Genomic DNA, 20,669 nt, shown 5'->3' with positions numbered 1-20,669 from the left:
GCCCACCTATTTGCATCCTTCCTGCGTTGTCCAAGGCTGTAGATATATAGTCCACGACCAGCTAAGAAACCTAACTACAAACAAACTACTAGACGAATACCAGCCAGTATTCTATAAACATCGTAGCACAACATCCACCTTAATTAAGATAACAGATGACCTGAAGCTTGCGATGGATTGACAAGAGGTGACTATCATGCGTTCAGCAAAGCCGTTGACGCTGTAGATTTCGACAGTTTGCTTGACAAACATGTCAGCCTAAATTTCTCGCAAAGTGCAGTGCAATGGTTTTGCTCCCACCTGACGTCTTGCCAGCAATGCGTCATATCCGGCACCATAAAGTCACAACGGAGGCATGTAGTATGAGATGTCCCACAGGGTTCGGCATTAGGTTCTATACTTCTTTCACTGTATGTTAATGAAGTGGCATCAGTTTTGTATTAATGCAAATGCCTCATGTACGCCTCCAATTCTAAATAGCAAAACTAATAAACCCAAACAAAGCTATCGAGAATCCCAGTACTGACCTTTGTGCACTCTCAAAATGGGAGCAGGATATAGGGTTAAAGGTCAACCCACCGAAAACCCAAACAGTAGTGATTCGTTATTCTAGGCTCATTAGCCGAAATATCGGGAATCTCTACCATCTTTAACTCTGAATGGGACAAACATCAACTTCTCTCCTTCAGCATAGAGTTAAGGCATATTAATAAATAAATAACTACATTGGGCAGAGCAGTTAACTTCAGTGTGCAAGAAGGCATCTTTCCATGTCCTGAAAAAGAAGCTTGTACAAACACTTGTACTTCCAATTGTTGATTAAAGTGATGTTATTCTGCAAGGTATTTCTCAGGAAAGCTTAAAGCACGTGGAACTGGCTATGAATTCCTGCGATCGTTATATTTATGATGTTAGACTCTTTGATCACATTTCAGCATCATATGCACAGTTATCCCGGCTGTGTACAGATGAACACAGCGACTTCCATACCCTCCGTCTTCTCTTACCTACACACACTGTCCTCCTTATCTCTCCTTGTCTTTTGAGCTCTTGTCTGAACAACTTGCCAGGAACACCCGTTCCCATCAGGGCAAAATCCTTTCTGTATTGCGAAACCGTCGAGTGCTGAAACTTCCTGGCAGATTAAAACTGTGTGCCGGACCGAGACTCGAACTCGTGACCTTCGCCTTTCGCGGACCAGTGCTCTACCATCTGAGCTACCCAAGCATGACTCATGCCCCGTCCTCATAGCTTCACTTCTGCCAGGACCTCACTCTTCCAGGAGTGCTGGTTTTGCAAGGTTCGCAGGAGACCTTCTGTGAAGTTTGGAAAGTAGCAGACGAGATACTGGTAGACGTGAAGCGGTGTGGACGGGGTGTGAGTCGTGCTTGGGTAGCTCAGATGGTAGAGCACTTGCCCGCGAAAGGCAAAGTTCCCGAGTTCGCGTCTCGGTCCGGCACACATTTGAATCTGCCAGGAAGTTTCATATCAGCGCACACTCCGCTGCAGAGTGAAAATTTCATTCCCTCGAATGGTGTTTACTTGTCAATGGGACGTTAGATGAATACGCCGTATTCGGCGAATATTTACTATTTCCACGATATACGAGAGAGAATTGTGAGAACATGTGTATCGGTAAGTGCCGATGTGATAAGGAATACCACTCATTCCATGATAAGAAGATTGCGCCACTGCAGTGATACCAGTGGTCATTATTTCGAACACGTTCCGGAAATGGACGTTCATGCCACCTTTTTGACCTTCGTTGACCTTCAAAGAACTTACTATTACACATCACGGTGGATTAGTCTCGATAGCATCCAATTTTTTAAAAAAATAGTTGACCTTCATATATCTGACGCGAACCCACGAGCAACAAAAAACCAACGTCATATTACGGTCCCCGTTGTCCCATGCAATATTCATCCCACAAACATTTCGACTACTATCATACTTTCGCAGTTATCCTATGTGGCAATAGTTAGTGACTCAAATTTGCACAATACACTACTGGCCATTAAAATTCCTACACCACGAAGATGGCGTTTACAGACGCGAAATTTAACCGACAGGAAGAAGATGCTGTGATATGCAAATGATTAGCTTTTCAGAGCATTCATACAAGGTTGGTGCTGGTGGCGACACCTACAACGTGCTGACACGAGGTAAATTTCCAACCGATTTCTCATAGACAAACAGCAGTTGACCGGCGTTGCCTGGTGAAACGTTGTTGTGATGCCTCGTGTAAGGAGCAGAAATGCGTACCATCACGTTTTCGACTTTGATAAAGGTCGGATTGTAGCCTATCGCGATTGCAGTTTATCGTATCGCGACTTTGCTGCACGCGTTGATCGAGATCCAATGACAGTTAGCAGAATATGGAATCGGTGGGTTCAGGAGGGTAATACGGAACGCCGTGCTGGATCCCAACGGCCTCGTATCACTAGCAGTCGAGATGACAAGCATCATATCGGCATGGCTGTAACGGATCGTGCAGCCACGTCTCGATCCCTTAGTCAACAGATGGAGACGTTTGCAAGACAACAACCATCTGCACGAACAGCTGGATGACGTTTGCAGCAGCATGGACTATCAGCTCGGAGACCATGGCTGCGGTTACCCTTGATGCTGCACCACAGATAGGAGCGCCTGCGATGGCATACTCAACGACGAATCTGGGTGCACGAATGGCAAAACGTCATTTTTTCGGATGAATCGAGGTCCTGTTTACAGCATCATGATGATCGCATCCGTGTTTGGCGACATCGCGGTGAACGCACATTGGAAGCGTGTATTCGTCATCGCCATACTGGCGTATCGCACGGCGTGATGGTATGAGGTGCCATTGGTTACACGTCTCGGTCACCTCTTGTTCGCACTGACGGCACTTTGAACAGTGTACGTTACATTTCAGATGTGTTACGACCCGTGGCTTTACCCTTCATTCGATCCCTGCGAATCCCTACATTTCAGCAGGATAATGCACGACCGCATGTTGCAGGTCCTGTACGGGCCTTTCTGGATACAGAGAATGTTCTACTGCTGCCCTGGCCAGCACATTCTCCAGATCTCTCACCAATTGAAAACATCTGGTCAATGGTGGCTGAGCAACTGTCTCGTCACAATACGCCAGTCACTACTCTATATGAACTGTGGTATTGTGTTGAAGCTCCATGGGAAGCTGTACCTGTACACGCCATCCAAGGTCTGTTTGACTCAACGCCCAGGCTTATCAAGGCCGTTATTACGGCCAGAGGTGGTTGTTCAGGGTACTGATATATCAGAATCTATGCACCCAAATTGCGTGAAAATGTAATGCCAGTTCTAGTATAATATATTCATCCAGTGAATTATCGTTTATCATGTGCATTTCTTCTTGGTGTATCAACTTTAATGGCCAGTAGTGTAAAATGGGCGGAAGGGATATTGGCCTTGGCTTCTGCTCGGCATGATCGTCGGTAGCGCAGGAGGCTTGTGGTTCACGCGGAGGGGAGTCACGACCGGGACACAGTAGAGCCTGCGGTACGTCATCGCCGCCTGACAGGACGGCGACGGCGGCAGGCGCTTCTCCCGGCCGTCTCAAAGCCGCGCCGTAAATCTCCGCAAAGCCGACAGAAACGCCAGCGCGCTTCCGGCGACCCCAGGCATGTAGGCAGGTACCTGTCGCGGCCAGACGGCCGGCCGCGGGTGTATTCTGCCGCAGGAAGTCGCTGGCACAGGAGCGAAAGACGAGGCGTTGCGGGGCCGACGCGAGCAGCTCGCCACTGTGGCCTCGTCAGTATTATGTCGTTTCACTGTCGTAGAGTTCGCGTCACCTACGAAGGCGCGTCTGCATACTGAGAGACGGGAAAGAGAGGAAGAGCGAGTGCGATAAAGAAGCGTGAAAAGAATGAGGTCGGCCTTGGGGTGCTGCAGATTCGTAGCGGACATCAAGAGTTCTTATGTCATGAACATTAAGTTCTTTACGCTATTTCATCTCAGCTAATGAAACGCAGTATATTATCAGCCAATCAGCGGTCTCTCAGCCAAGGATCTGCCGTTGCAGTGATTTAAACATACCAGAAGTTCGTTGAACTTTAAAGTTGTCTTGACGTAGGTTGTTTCTTACAAAGCAGACAGCTTCCAGCCACTATCAATTCTGCTATTTATTTAAGTAAACAGTGCCGTAACCAGTTTGGAATTGACAAGTTCATCACAGATGGCTGTTCGCAAGATATTTTGTAACACAAGAACTTCTTTGGCACTGCTTTACACCAAAATATAGCTACCTGCTTAATCCCTCTTTATTGGAACTATACTTGATTCAAAATTTCAGTGCGCCATATGATGTTAATGTAATTGCTATTGTCATATTATTCATTTTATCTCACCTCTATGTTGCTCCCTGTATATATCAGAGTATTTAGATATTACCATATAAGTAGCATTCACACAAGCTGGCTACTACATCTGTCAACTTTATCTGTAAATTATATGCTCATAATGTAAGCTTTATCTTTGTGTTTTAAGTTTCATTATGTTATGTCTATTCTTTAACAAGAGTCATACTGTGAAAGAAAAGCAAACTGTGAATTGTAATATCTCTGAGAGAGAACATCTCTGGCACTGTTGTATTTGCAAAACTGCAATCTTTCGGTCAACTTCACATGTGGCAGATACATTTTGGTGCGTGTGTGTGTGTGTGTGTGTGTGTATGTGTGTGCTACTTTGCACAATATGCTAATGTGCAAATCATATACGTGCTGCATATATTTTTGAATATTTGAAAAATAAAATCTTGCAACTTCGCAACAAAATCGCACGGAATTTTCAATGTAAGTAGGGTCTACCATAACCACTTAACCTCACATATTCGTTTACTCTGTATTTCATCGGTTGGAGGTTATATATTTTCACACAAGGTGCTTCTAACACAGTTTTCTACCGTATGGCACTAACACACTAAGAATATTTCGCCACAGTGGAAGAATAAAAATCGAAAACTGATGATTATGTAAAGTGTATCTTGCAAATCTTGTGAACAGCCGTCTGATGATGAACTTGTCAGTTGGAAACCAGTTACGGCGCTATTTACTTAAATAAATAGTAGTACTAATAGTGGCTGGTGACTGCCTTCTTCTCTGTAAGACTCAACCTACATTAATTGTACACAGCCACGGTCTCACCATGTCAGTTTTAGACAAAATAGCGTTAAAGTGGTGTGTCAGGTTCACAGCTTTCAATTCTTATATAGGAAGTACTTCGCCAAGACGTACTCTGAACCAGACTATTGATCTCTGGAACCATAACTATTTTTGAACACGCCCGATAGGATGCTTGTAAGGTGATCGTTGAGGGGCCGAGTCGTAAGAACGCGGCACGTGGCTGCTAGAGAACACTTGGGGGTGAGTAGACAAAACATGGTTGTATTACATATTTCAACACTACCGTCGGCTTCAATCTGGTAATCGGTCTGCTGACAATAGGTTTCGACGACGCACTTCGTCGTCATAAGGCCTTCTGAGTATATAGCGGCTGAATTTTTCCGAAAGACATGTCAGAGTGTCCCAGGTGAAAATCACGGTATCTGCACCAGCTCTTGTAGTAAGCAACCACATACCGTGAGACTGCAAACAGAAGTCAAACGATTGATAATAAATTGCAGCTGACGGTAGTGTTGAAAATTATAATATCCCTGGAGGGTGTGGTTCTCTCCTCCTTTTTAACAAGAATGGGTATGTCGAAAAACATTGTTCGTCGGTGAGTGATGATGGAGAGGTACGGATGTCATTGTTTAATACGATTTCTGTAGAACTTAACTCAGAAGCTGACGTTCATTCGCAAGCGTCGTGCTATAAATATGTGCCTATTTTCTGATTTGCACTGCAATGCTTGGTGTATTGATATTCCCGGTATTTACATAATTTTAATGAGACAATTTGTTCGTGGTTTTGTAAGACTTGTAACCTTAGACGCACGGTGCAGAATCGCTTTTATACTTGTTGTTGTTGTTGTTGTTGTTGTCTTCAGTCCTGAGACTGGTTTGATGCAGCTCTCCATGCTACTCTATCCTGTGCAAGCTGCTTCATCTCCCAGTACCTACTACAACCTACATCCTTCTGAATCTGCTTAGTGTACTCATCTCTCGGTCTCCCTCTACGATTTTTACCCTCCACACTGCCCTCCAATGCTAAATTTGTGCTCCCTTGATGCCTCAAAACATGTCCTACCAACCGATCCCTTCTTCTAGTCAAGTTGTGCCACAAACTTCTCTTCTCCCCAATCCTATTCAATACCTCCTCATTAGTTACGTGATCTATCCACCTTATCTTCAGTATTCTTCTGTAGCACCACATTTCGAAAGCTTCTATTCTCTTCTTGTCCAAACTAGTTATCGTCCATGTTTCACTTCCATACTCCAAACAAATATTTTCAGAAATGACTTCCTGACACTTAAATCTATATTCGATGTTAACAAATTTCTCTTCTTCAGAAACGCTTTCCTTGCCATTGCCAGTCTACATTTTATATCCTCTCTACTTCGACCATCATCAGTTATTTTACTTCCTAAATAGCAAAACTCCTTTACTACTTTAAGTGTCTCATTTCCTAATCTAATTCCCTCAGCATCACCCGATTTAATTTGACTACATTCCATTATCCTCGTTTTGCTTTTGTTGATGTTCATCTTATATCCTCCTTTCAAGACACTGTCCATTCCGTTCAACTGCTCTTCCAAGTCCTTTGCCGTCTCTGACAGAATTACAATGTTATCGGCGAACCTCAAAGTTTTTATTTCTTCTCCATGAATTTTAATACCTACTCCAAATTTTTCTTTTGTTTCCTTTACTGCTTGCTCAATATACAGATTGAATAACATCGGGGAGAGGCTACAACCCTGTCTCACTCCTTTCCCAACCACTGCTTCCCTTTCATGCCCCTCGACTCTTATGACTGCCATCTGGTTTCTGTACAAATTGTAAATAGCCTTTCGCTCCCTGTATTTTACCCCTGCCACCTTTAGAATTTGAAAAAGAGTATTCCAGTCAACATTGTCAAAAGCTTTCTCTAAGTCTACAAATGCTAGAAACGTAGGTTTGCCTTTTCTTAATCTTTCTTCTAAGATAAGTCGTAAGGTCAGTATTGCCTCACGTGTTCCAACATTTCGACGGAATCCAAACTGATCCTCCCCGAGGTCCGCATCTACCAGTTTTTCCATTCGTCTGTAAAGAATTCGCGTTAGTATTTTGCAGCTGTGACTTATTAAACTGATAGTTCGGTAATTTTCACATCTGTCAGCACCTGCTTTCCTTGGGATTGGAATTATTATATTCTTCTTGAAGTCTGAGGGTATTTCGCCTGTCTCATACATCTTGCTCACCAGCTGGTAGAGTTTTGTCATGACTGGCTCTCCCAAGGCCGTCAGTAGTTCTAATGGAATGTTGTCTACTCCGGGGGCCTTGTTTCGACTCAGGTCTTTCAGTGCTGCTTTTATACTTATCCCTCTGAATATTAGGTCATTTCAGTTGATCACATCCCCGGTTGCGAAGCACTGCCAATACTTTCTTGCATATCGATATATTTCTGTTAAATACTGCTCCTCTTCTGATTCTTTGTACTACGTGTTTCATGAGCTCATTTTGTACACTCAATGTTTCTTCCAATGCAGTTACATATTTCCTTGTTAAGAGATTATTAACTTCATTCAGTGTCATTAATTTAAAATTTTGATATATTTATGGCCGAGCTGCACTTCGCAACTGGCACTATGCTGTCTCTTTGTAACGTTAATCCTGCTATCAGCTGAGATAGCAATGTACTGACACTATTTTTGCAACAAATATAAGTATACATATTGCAGATTATTGCAGTGGACGCTAGATTCCACTGACTCCCTTTGCATGGTTTTAAAAAACAGAAGTTACTTCGTCCGTCGGAATTCCGGAAGGGGCTGGCAACTCTTAACCTTATGTACAACATAGTGAATTTCGTGTTTGAATATTCATATTTCTAAATGTGAAGGTTTGGCTGACAGGCAGGGTCAAACAGGACCACCAGCACGTGGTTTGGGTATAAGCTAAATTACTTACAGATTGTTAATGTTAAGTAACCTTCCTATCACTACTTAATACATTCATGGAATTCAGTCAAGCTTCTGTTTTATGCCCATTATTACTACGTTGCTCGAAGTAGGCTTCTCTTGGTTTTGCGTCATCTGTTCTTACTGTGTATCATAGGACTTCATCGATCTAAGCTTTTCAGGTAAGATGGCCTCTTTTGATACATGGCATATTTACAGATATAAACTTGCGTGTGATCCCAATCTGAAACGAGACAGTCAGAGACTTCATAAACGAACGGTAGGTAGGTTTTCATTAGAATCAATTCTTGCAAGCCTTGTGCAGTATACAGTGTGTCCCATTTCTCTTGACCACCCTTAATAACTGTTTGTCCAGATGCAAATTACAAAATGTTTCAAGCAAATGTTCTTTATCCGTCAGGGGGACATCAGTCAGCATGATTGCCTTCCTTGTAGCTTTGTTTTTTACAAAGATATGAACAGCGGTATTACTTTTTAAATGGCACGGTGTAATTTTTATTCGGTAATTCATTTCCTCTGCTACAGACCTTTTCAAAAATGTATCACAGTGTATCATTCAGTTAAACACGACGTTATTAATTACATCACACAACATTTACGTTGACGCACCCAGTGCTTAGTGCAGGTACATCTACATCTACATCCATACTCCGCAAGCCACCTGACGGTATGTGGCGGAGGGTACCTTGAGTACCTCTATCGGTTCTCCCTTCTATTCCAGTCTCGTATTGTTCGTGGAAAGAAGGATTGTCGGTATGCTTCTGTGTAGGCTCTAATCACTCTGATTTTATCCTCATGGTCTCTTGGCGAGATATACGTAGGAGGGAGCAATATATTGCTTGACTCTTCGGTGAAGGTATGTTCTCGAAACTTTAACAAAAGCCCGTACCGAGCTACTGAGCGTCTCTCCTGCAGAGTCTTCCACTGGAGTTTATCTATCATCTCCGTAACACTTTCGCGATTGTTAAATGATCCTGTAACGAAGCGCGCTGCTCTCCGTTGGATCCTCTCTCTCTCTTCTATCAACCCTATCTGGTACGGATCCCACACTGTTGAGCAGTATTCAAGCAGTGAGCGAACAAGCGTACTGTAACCTACTTCCTTTGTTTTTGGTTTGCATTTTCTTAGGATTCTTCCAATGCATCTCAGTCTGGCATCTGCTTTACCGACGATCAACTTTATATGATCATTCCATTCTAAATCACTCCTAATGCGTACTCCCAGATAATTTATGTAATTAACTGCTTCCAGTTGCTGACCTGCTATTTTTTAGCTAAATGACAAGGGATCTATCTTTCTATGTATTCGCAGCACGTTACACTTGTCTACATTGAGATTCAATTGCCATTCCCTGCACCATGCGTCAATTCGCTGCAGATCCTCCTGCATTTCAGTACAATTTTTCATTGTTGCAGCCTCTCGATACACCACAGCATCATCTGCAAAAAGCCTCAGTGAACTTCCGATGTCATCCACCAGGTCATTTATGTATATTGTGAATAGCAACAGTCCTATGACACTCCTCTGCGGCACGCCTGAAATGGCAATGGAACACATCCAAGTGCTGACGCTGACAGAGGACAAATGTAAACATAAGTAGAATACACGCCCTTCATTCCGTCAACCATCGTCAGTTGAAGAGCTGTGGGAGTAGAAAGTACACGAACGAAGAGAAGGGAATGTAAGTTAGCAGAACAGTAATTACAATACTGTTTTTTTATGTACGGGTACATTTAGTACAGTAGTTTAAATGCTGTTGTGTAGAGTAGGCATACAGTAAATACTGTCCTCCAACAAACTGCATCGATATAACGTTTCTTTTATTGTTGTTGTTGTTGTTACTGAAGGTAGGCAAAATGCTACCCAAGCACCGGAACTGTACAGAGAGCGATGCACCTTCCCGACGGATATTTTCTCATCTTGTTGCGGCGCTTCAGGAAACGGGAAGTTTCAACCCACAAAACGCAATCGTCGTAGCACTCGCACAGACGAAGCTGCCGAAGTTACTGTTCTTTCTTTTGTTGCCATTATTCCACAAGTGAGCACACGACGGATTGAACACGAGACTGGCATTCCTAAAACCAGTGTACATCGTTTTCTTACACATCACCGGTTCTATACCTACCATGTACACCTACATCAAGAATTGCATGGGAATCATTTCCAGAATCGTGTCGAGTTCTGCCAGTGGGCATAGCAGCCTCGCCAACCCGAACTTATTCTCCAATGTTCTATTTACTGATGATTGTTCCTTCTCAGGCAAAGAACGGGTAAGTACAAGGAACATGCATTATTTGTCCAGCGACAGCCCACGATGGCTTAGACATGTGGAACATCAGCGTCGATGGGGAGTTGACGGATGCTTGGTACTATAATTATTGGTCCTTATTTCATCAATTGTAGTCTAAACGGCACAGCGTATGCCAACTTCCTCAGACAAATTCTTCTTGCTCTTCTGGATGAAGTGCCGCTAAGAACCAGAATGCTTATGTAGTATCAACACGATGGGTGCTCAGCACATAATGTCTTGCGTGCACGTCGTGTTCTGAACCGAAGGTATCCTGCCAGATGGACTGGTCGAGGAGGAGCAGTTACTTGGCCTGCTTGGTCTCTTGATTGAAATCCTCTGGACTTTTTTCTTTCGGGATGCATTAAGGACGTTGTCTATCGCGATATTCCAACAACTCCAGAGGACATTCATGAACGTATCGTGCTTGCTTGTAGTTCTCTTCATCAGGCAACACTGGAAGCAGTAAATAATTCTTTCTTTCAACGAGTGCACGAGTGTATCGGTGTCCAGGGTCACCACTCTGAGCACCTTTGAACCTTCTACTCCTCGGCAGTGGTAAAGGAGAGTCAAAGTCAATTTTGTGTTATGTTTTTACTTGGTTTTCATTTGTTTTCTGACAAGTCAATTTTCTGTTATGTAATTAATAACGTTGTGTTTAACTGAATGGTACACTGCGATACATTTTTGAATATGTCTTTAGAAGAGGAACTGAATTACCAAATACAAAACACAGGGTGCCATTTAAAAAAGTCGTGCCGCTGTTCATATCTTTGTAAAAAACAAAGCTACAACGAAGGCAATCACGCTGATTGATGTCCCCCTGACGGCTAAAGAACATTTGCTTGAAGTATTTTGTAATTTGCATCTGGACAGACAGTTATTTGGGTTGGTCAAGATAAATGGGACACGTTGTATACCAGGACAGGTTCGTCAACAGGTTCAGTATACCCAGCATATGCGCGCATACCATGACCAAGGAAAAACACCAAAAACGATTCATGGCAAGTTATTTTGGCACTCGTGCATAAAGCTTTATTAGGAGCGTGCAGCTCCAGCCGTTGCTGTAAATCATGCAGTTCAGTAACTGTACCATTTTCTTCGAGTAAGTAGTTGCTTCAATTACTCCACGAACAGTATTTTAATGCGCAAGCATCATAATGTGTATTGTTATTGTAGTTGTAACGTTATAGATTATTATGTGGTCCAGTGATGCTGTGTAAAACATCGTTAACTACTCCATAACGGACTTCTATTTGTCATAGCTGTTTTGTTTCATTCTAATTACCAATTATCAGTACGTGTTCGTGTACGTACGCCGACGTCGGGTAGTCCGAACTCTTTGTGGTCACATTTACAATGAGTTAACATCTTATGTACCAAAATCCCAACGACCGCGTTACTGTTCGTGAAATAAGCGCACGTCTGGTCATCAAAGGATGTCACCGTCCAGTGCTTTTTCGTTCACATTAGATGGTAGATAAAGGCGTCATCTCGCTTAGCCCAGTATCGACGGGTGGAAGTGAGGTTATGAGATACCATCTGTGACACAAAGGTCAGAATATAGTATTACAAGTAAGAAACTAGTAATGGCAGAGCTTATGAGTGACCAAAGCCAAATTCTTAAAGGTTGTCCTTCACAAAAGTTTTGTGGCTAAATGCTGAGAAGTGACGTAATAGAAAAAGCGCCCAGACCATTTAAAAAGTTGACATTTATTTGCTAGAGAAACTATAAGCATACAAACTCATAAAATAATATTTAATAGACAATACATAAAGATTTTTACCTTATTAATTGCGTATTTCCTCTCCTTTCTGCGAGACAAATAACGTCAATAGCTATTGTTATCCTCCTTCAATAGAATTGACTTTTCGCTATTAAAAGAGTATTCTCATGAAAATTATTTGCTGTATTTATGTTGTTATTTACATGCAATGTATGCTCTTCCTTTGTCGAGATCTTGTGAGACATAAACCATTTTCGTGTGTGTGCATGATATTTATATGGTACCATCTCTCGCGTTTATCTCTAATAGGAGAACCTAGACTTGATCATGTTCCTAGTAAGAGGTCTCAGGAAATGACAGAGCTTAGAATATGTAATTGGTATCGGGAATTCACGTAAGACTGTTATATACAGGGTGTTTCACTAAACGTGTTTGCCTCTGTAAATTACGAAGTAATAGGCGACGGAAATATTTATTGTGGTAGGTCACCATAAGAAACGTTACACTGTCTGCGGAGCTATGAACATGTTTATTGTGTTATTATTCAAAGAGGTACAGCAAAAAGATATAATTTTTTAAACGGAACAATAGTTGTTTCTGTCATGCACCGTAATCAGTAACACCAGCTGTGCATACATCAGTTTAAATTACATTCCTATCACATTTAGTTTGGGAGCTACAACCCTTTAAAGTGTCAGGGGCAGATACCACACGCTGTACATAATACATGGCTGTGTGGTGGGTGATGGATGTTCTGGCGGTGGGATGTTGATTTCAATGAGATGTTCAAATGTGTGTCCATGTTCCTGAATGCACAGTGCAATGCGCCTTCTAAAGAATCTGCGGACGAGTTTCAACATCGCCGGTGTCACGGAGCAACATGCGTCCTCGATGGGCCGTTTCCGAGCATCAGGAGATGTGGCCTCAGTGACATAAACACGGTCCTTTAGATATCTCCACAAAAAGAAATCTAATGGCGTTAAATGTAGCCACCTTGCCGGCCATGAGTGAGGACCCTGGCACCCCAACCACCTTCCTGCAAACCTGTTGTTTAGTTCTTCCACAACAGCACACGCTGAATGGGCTGAGTGACCATCGTGCTGCATCCACATATGGACTCTCGTGTGTATACACACATGTTTAAGGAGACCACCCAAACTGTCGACTAGAAACGCGCGATATAACTCATCTGTCAGTGTACCTGAACAGTAGTGTGGACCGATGATTTCATCCCCAAGGATTCCACACCATACATTAATAGACCACCTACGTTGACAGTCGACAGGTCGTACCCACCAAGGATTATCTGCGGCCCAGTAGTGCACGGAATGGCGATTCACTGCATCATAATTTGTGAATGTGAGCTCATCAGAGAACATAACACCTCGTAAAGACTCCAGAGAGCAATTACGCACAGAATGTAACTCTCGGATGGAAATCGTTCGCATGCAGCTCCTGGGTCAGTGACAGGCGGTACGGGTGAAACCTGTGGCCGTGTACTATACGCCACACAGATGTGAGACTGACACCAGCGACTGCAGCAACGGCTGTTAATCTGACATGAGGATCGTGGTGTACTGCAACTAAAACAAACATCTCCGTCTCCTCACTTCTTGCAGTTCTACGTCTGTTGCTGTGGCGCATTACCAAGCTGCCTGTTCCCCGAAGTCGTTGTTCGGCCCGTAAAACGCAATGGCTGCCGGAGCTCTTCGTCTAGGATATCTCACGGCGTACGCCATGGCTGCTTCAGTGGCATCATGTCGGCACTCGCCGAGAATCAGCAACATGTCAGTGTACTCGTTGTACGTGTATGCCATCTTCATTCGATGAACTGTGGTACATTGAGCCCCGTTTGTTTGTGCGGCTCGAACTGTCTGGTATACGGTCGTGTGCGGCGACGGTCGGCAGTCTAACAGTGCATCGAGGAAGCTTCTCGCTCCGTGACACCGGCAACATTACAACTAGGCCGCACCTCAATTATAAGGCGCATTGCGTTATCCGCAGCGTGTGTGGTGTCTGCCCCTGAATCTTTGAAGGGCTGTAGCTCCCAAACTAAAAGTGATTGGAATGTAATTTAAACTGATGTATACAAAGCTGGTGTTACTGATTCCAGTGCCTGATAGAAACAACTATTGTTCCATTAAAAAAATTGTATCTTTTTGCGCAACTCTTGGGATAATAACACGTGAACTATGTTCATAGCTCCGCAGACAGTGTAACGTTGCTTATGGTGACCTACCGCAATAAGTATTTCCGTCGCCTATTACTTCGCAACTTACGGAGGCAAACACATTAAGTGAAACACCCTCTATAACCACACATGCACATGATGTTTATAAAGTGTTATTGCTTTTGCTGTCGGAGAAATGAATACCATTACAGAGATGTGTTGTAGGGTAGATAGGGTTGATCAAGTCCCTAGGTTGAGCTCGAAGAACGTCACACACTGGATTATGGAAGTGGTATTAGCAGTCATTTGTGTTTCTGTACAGTTACACATGCTTATGAAATTTTGTTTGTCTTTTTTTCTGGGAGACTGGAATACTATTATCGTGTTGTGCCAAAGGGTAGCATGCACTAATATGATGCAAATCTCCACACAAGAATGGGCTCTTATGTTTCATAACTGCATACATATGTAACAGTAATTGGTATTTGTACAATATTAGTTTATGTTTCCTTTCTTTACTTGAGATACATTACTTGATATGCTCTTGTTTCTATTATAGTTTCTGTTAATGACGATATGCAGTGGGGATGGTGGGAGGGGGGAAGGGGTGGGGGTCGACACTGCAACTGCAGATTGCTTTCACCAGTGTGAGCTCATGACTCGAATAGCCGAACGGCAGTTACTTAACTGACATATCATTAATTCATTCATCAGGATATATGCGCTCATAATTTACACTGGCAAAAAATGCTTACCAGATGCCTTATTTTTCTAGGTGCCTCCGTGATGATATTGCGAGATCGGAACTGATTAATGCCACAGCCCCTCACGCTGAGATGAATGTTGATGCTGAACTGGAAAAAAATATTAGAACCCATTATTCTGAATGATTATGATGACGAGTGGCTGAAATCCCTGCTTGGCTATACCAATGCTTATTATGTTCTGTGTAAGGACCCGAATTTATTACAGATGTATGTATATACCTATTATATACGTCATACATTTCAATATATCTTCTTCCTTTGCAGGAGTACTGAATCCATCCAGAGGCAGGCTTGTGCCAACAAAAACGACACAGAAGGACCTGTCAATGACACACTCATTACCATCGCGGCACGTGGGTCCAATAATGATGTCTTCACTCTGTTTGCCTCAGCCCAGTTCATCATCCTGGCATGGAATGTCAACACTGGCACGTTTTCCAAGGTCTGGGCCATCTACGACAAATTTACTATGCCCGGGACCGTCACACCAGCGCCTGCGACCAGCCCACCAGCATCCTGAACCATCTCGACATTGCTCTGTACCTAGCACCATTCCTCCAGCCCATCCTGTTAATGAGCACCTCCTTACTGAACTACTTCTTCGAAAGCTCGCATAGACATCACTACTGTGGACAATTTAGACACTATCACTTTCCTTGATGCCTACCTGCTCATCTTGGAAAGATAACTTCCCAGAAACTTCAAAGACTTGTGGTATCCCGCTATTGAGTGCAGTATAGCACCAACAAAAAAAGAAGGTATTATGGTGCTGTGAAAAAGACAGTTGTTTATATTTGAAGGAAAAGTTATGCTCTTCAATAGCAGATTGGTACTACTTCCATGAGTATCATAATCGGCCACTTTTTCAAAATGCAGGAAAAGGGGGTCGAGTAAAGCACTCAGCATGTACTCCACCTCAATGTTTACTCACATGCCCCCCAGGATGGCCCACGTCTCTTTCGTGAGTATGTGCTTGGCACCCTTTCCATGCTGTAAGTCTATACTTCTGGTTTTTTTCCCCTCTGTCTTTCCGTTCGTCAGTCTTCTTATCACTGATCATGCTTGGATTTGGTTTATGGTTATGGACGCTGGTTTTCTTCCCTTCTGGTATTCCAAAACATTTCATTATTTTTTACATGGCTCCCGATGTTGGGTTTGACCTGCTATTCCTCTTGCAAATTTTACAGTAGTACGAATTGTGCAGGAAAGGTCACTCACCGCAGCTTATATTCTACTTTTAGTGCCTTTCCATCTTTGCGCTTTTCCTTCTAGCAAAGGTAATATGCCCCAAATCCTGCACAGTATCCATTCCCTTGTGGGGAGGATCGCTGAGTATCTACACAGGTTCCTGTGTGCACCGTCGGTTCCAGAGCTGGGAATTCCCCATACATAACAAGTTAACAAGTTATATGTGTCCATCGTGGCTCCGGTGGGGGGGGGGGGGGGTACCCCAGGTAATGAGTCACTGTCCAGACAGGTGTTGCTGTGGCTGGGTGGCATGGATGGGGAGAGCCCCCATGGTGGATGACTTGTAAATGACGTGAATAAAATTTTCTTCTGTTGGCAGCTGCTTGGCCTCAGCAGTCTCTTCTGAGGGAAAGATTTATTACAACGCAGAGAGATATGCCCCCAGAATGTTTTCTTCCCCGGGTAGACCCATGGGAGGAACATATGGCTGAATGGCAAGGGGAGAAATACTTGCCACAATACTTAGTTTGTTCTAGGACCGAGGGCGGACCCTATTTTGACTACAAAGCCATTATTCTTTGTTCAATACCTTGAGTATAGCTTTGAAAAAGCAGCGGTGATTTCAAAAATGAAAAGTGGTTCAGTTGCGGTTAAAACTGCATCTCCTGCTTGCTCATGGGTGTTGCTCGTCTTTGATAAACTGGGTGACATTCCTGTAACTATCACCCCCATAACAGTCTCAATACAGTACAGGGTATAATCTTCCAGCATGTTTGCTCATCGATGACGAGTTGCTTTTCTTGAGAGAACGTCTCTGGAATTTACCATCTGTAATATGTATCACTCTGCCAGTCGTGAAGTGTCTCAGAACACATTGTCTACACTGTTTCCTCGGCTGCCCCACTCTTCGCAATATTGGGTGACTTAAACGCTCACAACCATTGTTGTGGGGTGGAACTGTGGTTACTGGCTGGGGTAAAGCTGTCAATAACTTGCTCACCGAGCTTGATCTTCTTCTCCTGAATACACAGAGTGGCATATGGATCTAATTCGACCATTGATCGGTACATTTGCAGCCCAGGACTTCTCCTCTTCAACCATTGGAGAGACCAGCATGTTTGTGTGACAATGGTCATTTTCCAATCATCTTGTCCCTTCCTTGTAATTTTGCACCTGGGGTTCCACCAAAATGAGCTTGCAAGATGTCTGGATAAAATGCCTTCTTCTCTGCCATCACTGTTAGCACCGCACCACATGGAGGTACCGATGTGGCTGTCCAGAGCACAACTGTGTCCATTGCATCTGCAGCTGACGTAGCGTTTCCCTGTTCCTTAGGATCCCCTGCAGGAAGACAGTACCCCTGTAAACCTCCAAAATTGCCATGGCATGAGAGATCGCGAATGGGCTGCCCAGCCCCATAAGCAACTTACATCGATGGATCAACTTATTGCCTTTAAACGGCTTTGTGCCTGCGTCCATCATCCCATAAAACGACATAAATGGGAATTCCAGGCGTGATATTTGCTACTATTCGTCTGCGTAGCCCTCCTTTGGACATCTGCGCCAAGACTGCTTGCCTCTATGAACACCACCATCTCCACAGGTGTACCTAGTATCTCTCTAAATACTGAACCAGACGCTGTCAATGAACATCTTGCTCTGAGTTATAATGGAGCATCTGTGTCTGCAATTATCAGCCTGCATTTCGTGTACTCAAACAGCAGGTGGAGCGAATCACCTAACTACACGACACCTTGAGCTATACAATGCTTCGTTCAATGAGTATGAATTCCTGAGTGTCTTAATCATTTGCCATGAAACAGCTTTAGGACCACACCACATCCACAACCAGATACTCAAATACCTATCAGTGGACTGCCATCGTCACGTCCTTCGCACTTTTAACCACAACTCGAGCTAAAATGAGTTACTGTCTCAACAGTGAGAAAGTACGATTCTCTGGTACTGAAACAGAGTAGACAGGCCATTGATATGGACAGATATTGGCTAATTGGCCCCACTAATATTCTCTGCAAGTTGCCTGAATGTATGGTGAGCTGGCCATTGTGTTGCGGTCTTTTGGCTGTATCCCAAGACGGTTTTCACCAAAGGCGTTCTACTGCTGACAAGTTTTGTCTACTGTTTGAGCAGTTTTTCGCAGTGTCAATACCTTATCTCTGTCTTCCTCGGCTTGCAAAAGGCTAATGGCATCACCACACAACCGTTACCCTACAAGAGTGGGATGTCAGGAGTCTGCTCCCAATTTCGTTCAAAACTTTCTGTCACCCTGTACTTTCCAAGTTGGAGTTAGCGACTCCCACAGTACCCCCATGTACTAGAGAATAGGGTCCGGCAGAGCTTTATATTGAATGTGCTTTTTTTCATAGTGATTATCAACAGCCTAGCAGCAGCTATGGGCTCTACAGTGTCATGTCTCCTGTATGCTGACGATTTTTGCTTTTACTATTGCTCCTGAACTGCGGAGGACTTCTGGACGACGCTTCCAGGGTACCATACAAAAGGCACAGTCTTGGGCACTCACTTATGGCTTCCGTATTTCACACTCCAAGACATGCATCTTGCAGTTCTGTTGCTGTCATACTGTCCATCCATAGCCAGAACTCTACCTTGACAACCAGCTGCTCAGTGTATCGAAGTCTTATCGATTTTTGGGACTGGTCTGCGATATCTGGTTGACATGGTGTCACCATCTTCGCCAACTTAAGCAACATGCTGGTCACACTTTAATACTCTTTGCTGCCTCAGCAACACCAGTTGCAGTGCAGATAATTCTACACTTTTGCGGCTCTACTGAGCTCTGATCATGACCAGTCTTGACTATCGGAATTTGGCGTATGGCTCGAGATCACCTTCAGCATTGTGGGTGCTGGACCCACTGCACTATTGTGTGGTCTGACTTGCAACTGGCGCCTTTCAGAACAGCCCTGTAAACAGCCTACTTGTGCAGGCTGGGGTCTCTCTTCTATAGACCAGGTGCCAAAGACTATTGATGAACTATGCAATTCATATCCATTGCACCCCTGAGCATCCAGACGACTGCATGTTTTTCCCTGTAGGCCACCCAAGGCCTGGAAACACGACCACAGCTCGCATAAAGGCTCTCTGATGTGAACTCTAATTTCCGCTATTGTCGTCTCTTACTAGAGAGCAATTGCACATGCACTCATGATGTGTACTTCATCCTCAGATTTGTCTCGATCTATCCTTTGGACCAAAAGGCTCTGGTTTTCCAGCTCCTACTTCTGGCCATCCTTGACGCTGTACAGTCGATGGACAAACCAGTTTTGCCTACAAAGTGCAAGGTGCAGTGGACTATGATCCCTGACAAATAGAAGTAATGTATTCATGCAGAATTGGTGGCTATCAGTCGAGCCCTCAGGCAGGTCGGCTCTTGCATCCTCGAGATGCTCTTAATTGGCAGTGACTTCCTGAGTAGCCATCGAGATATCACCAACGAAACCCTTGATACTGTTTGTCCAGGATCTCCTTTTTGATATCAATCAAGCTGGGCAGTCAATAGTCTTCATCTGGACCCCAAATCAGAATGGAATCGCAGGGAATAAACATACTCATTGGTTTGCCAAGTTGACTACTAGGATGCCGACTTTGGAAATGGGGGTATCGGAGTTAGGCCTTTGTCCGTCTCCATGCCGTCAATGTTGGATGGTTGGAACGTGGATAGATGTGCCCTGATTTCTCTGAAGAGATTTTGTGCAATAAAGAGAACCACGGATGTGTGGCTCATGGTAAGGAAAAGCTGAAATACTCAAATGTCTTTCGCCCCTACTATTAAATCTATACATCTAAGATGCAATGACGGAATAAAAGAAAGGTTGAAGAGTAGAATTAAAATTCAGGGTCAAAGTATATCAATGATAAGATTCGGTGATGATATTGCTACATTGAGTGAATGCGAAAAATTACAAGATGTGTGAATGGAATGAATAATCTAAGATTACAGTATACGGACTGTGTGCAAATCGAAGGAATACCAAGTAATGAGAAGTAGCAGAAATGAGAACGGCGAGAAAGTTAACATCCACATTGGTGATCACGAAGGAGACGAAGGTATTCTGTTACCCACTCAGCAAAATAACCCATGATTTATGGAGAAAGGAGGACATCATATCGGACTAGTACTGTCAAAAAGTACTTTCCCGGCCTGCAGAAGTCTACTAGCATCAAACATAGGTCTTATGGTGTGGAAGAAATTTCTGAAAATCTACTTTGGAGCACAGAATAGTATGTTAGTGAAACATGTACTGCTGCAAAACCAGAACAGAAGAGAATCGAAGCAATTGAGAAAAAGAGTTTTGAAAATAAGATGGACTGATAACGGAATGAGGAGGTTCTTCGCAGAATCGGCGAGGAAAGGAATATATGGAAAACACTCACAAGAAGAATGAACAGCATGGTAGGTCATCCGTTA

This window comes from Schistocerca gregaria, chromosome 1, assembly GCF_023897955.1.
Source record: "Schistocerca gregaria isolate iqSchGreg1 chromosome 1, iqSchGreg1.2, whole genome shotgun sequence".
Taxonomy (NCBI): domain Eukaryota; kingdom Metazoa; phylum Arthropoda; class Insecta; order Orthoptera; family Acrididae; genus Schistocerca; species Schistocerca gregaria.
The sequence above is the reverse complement of the archived record's forward strand: the minus strand, read 5'-3'. Positions refer to the sequence as shown.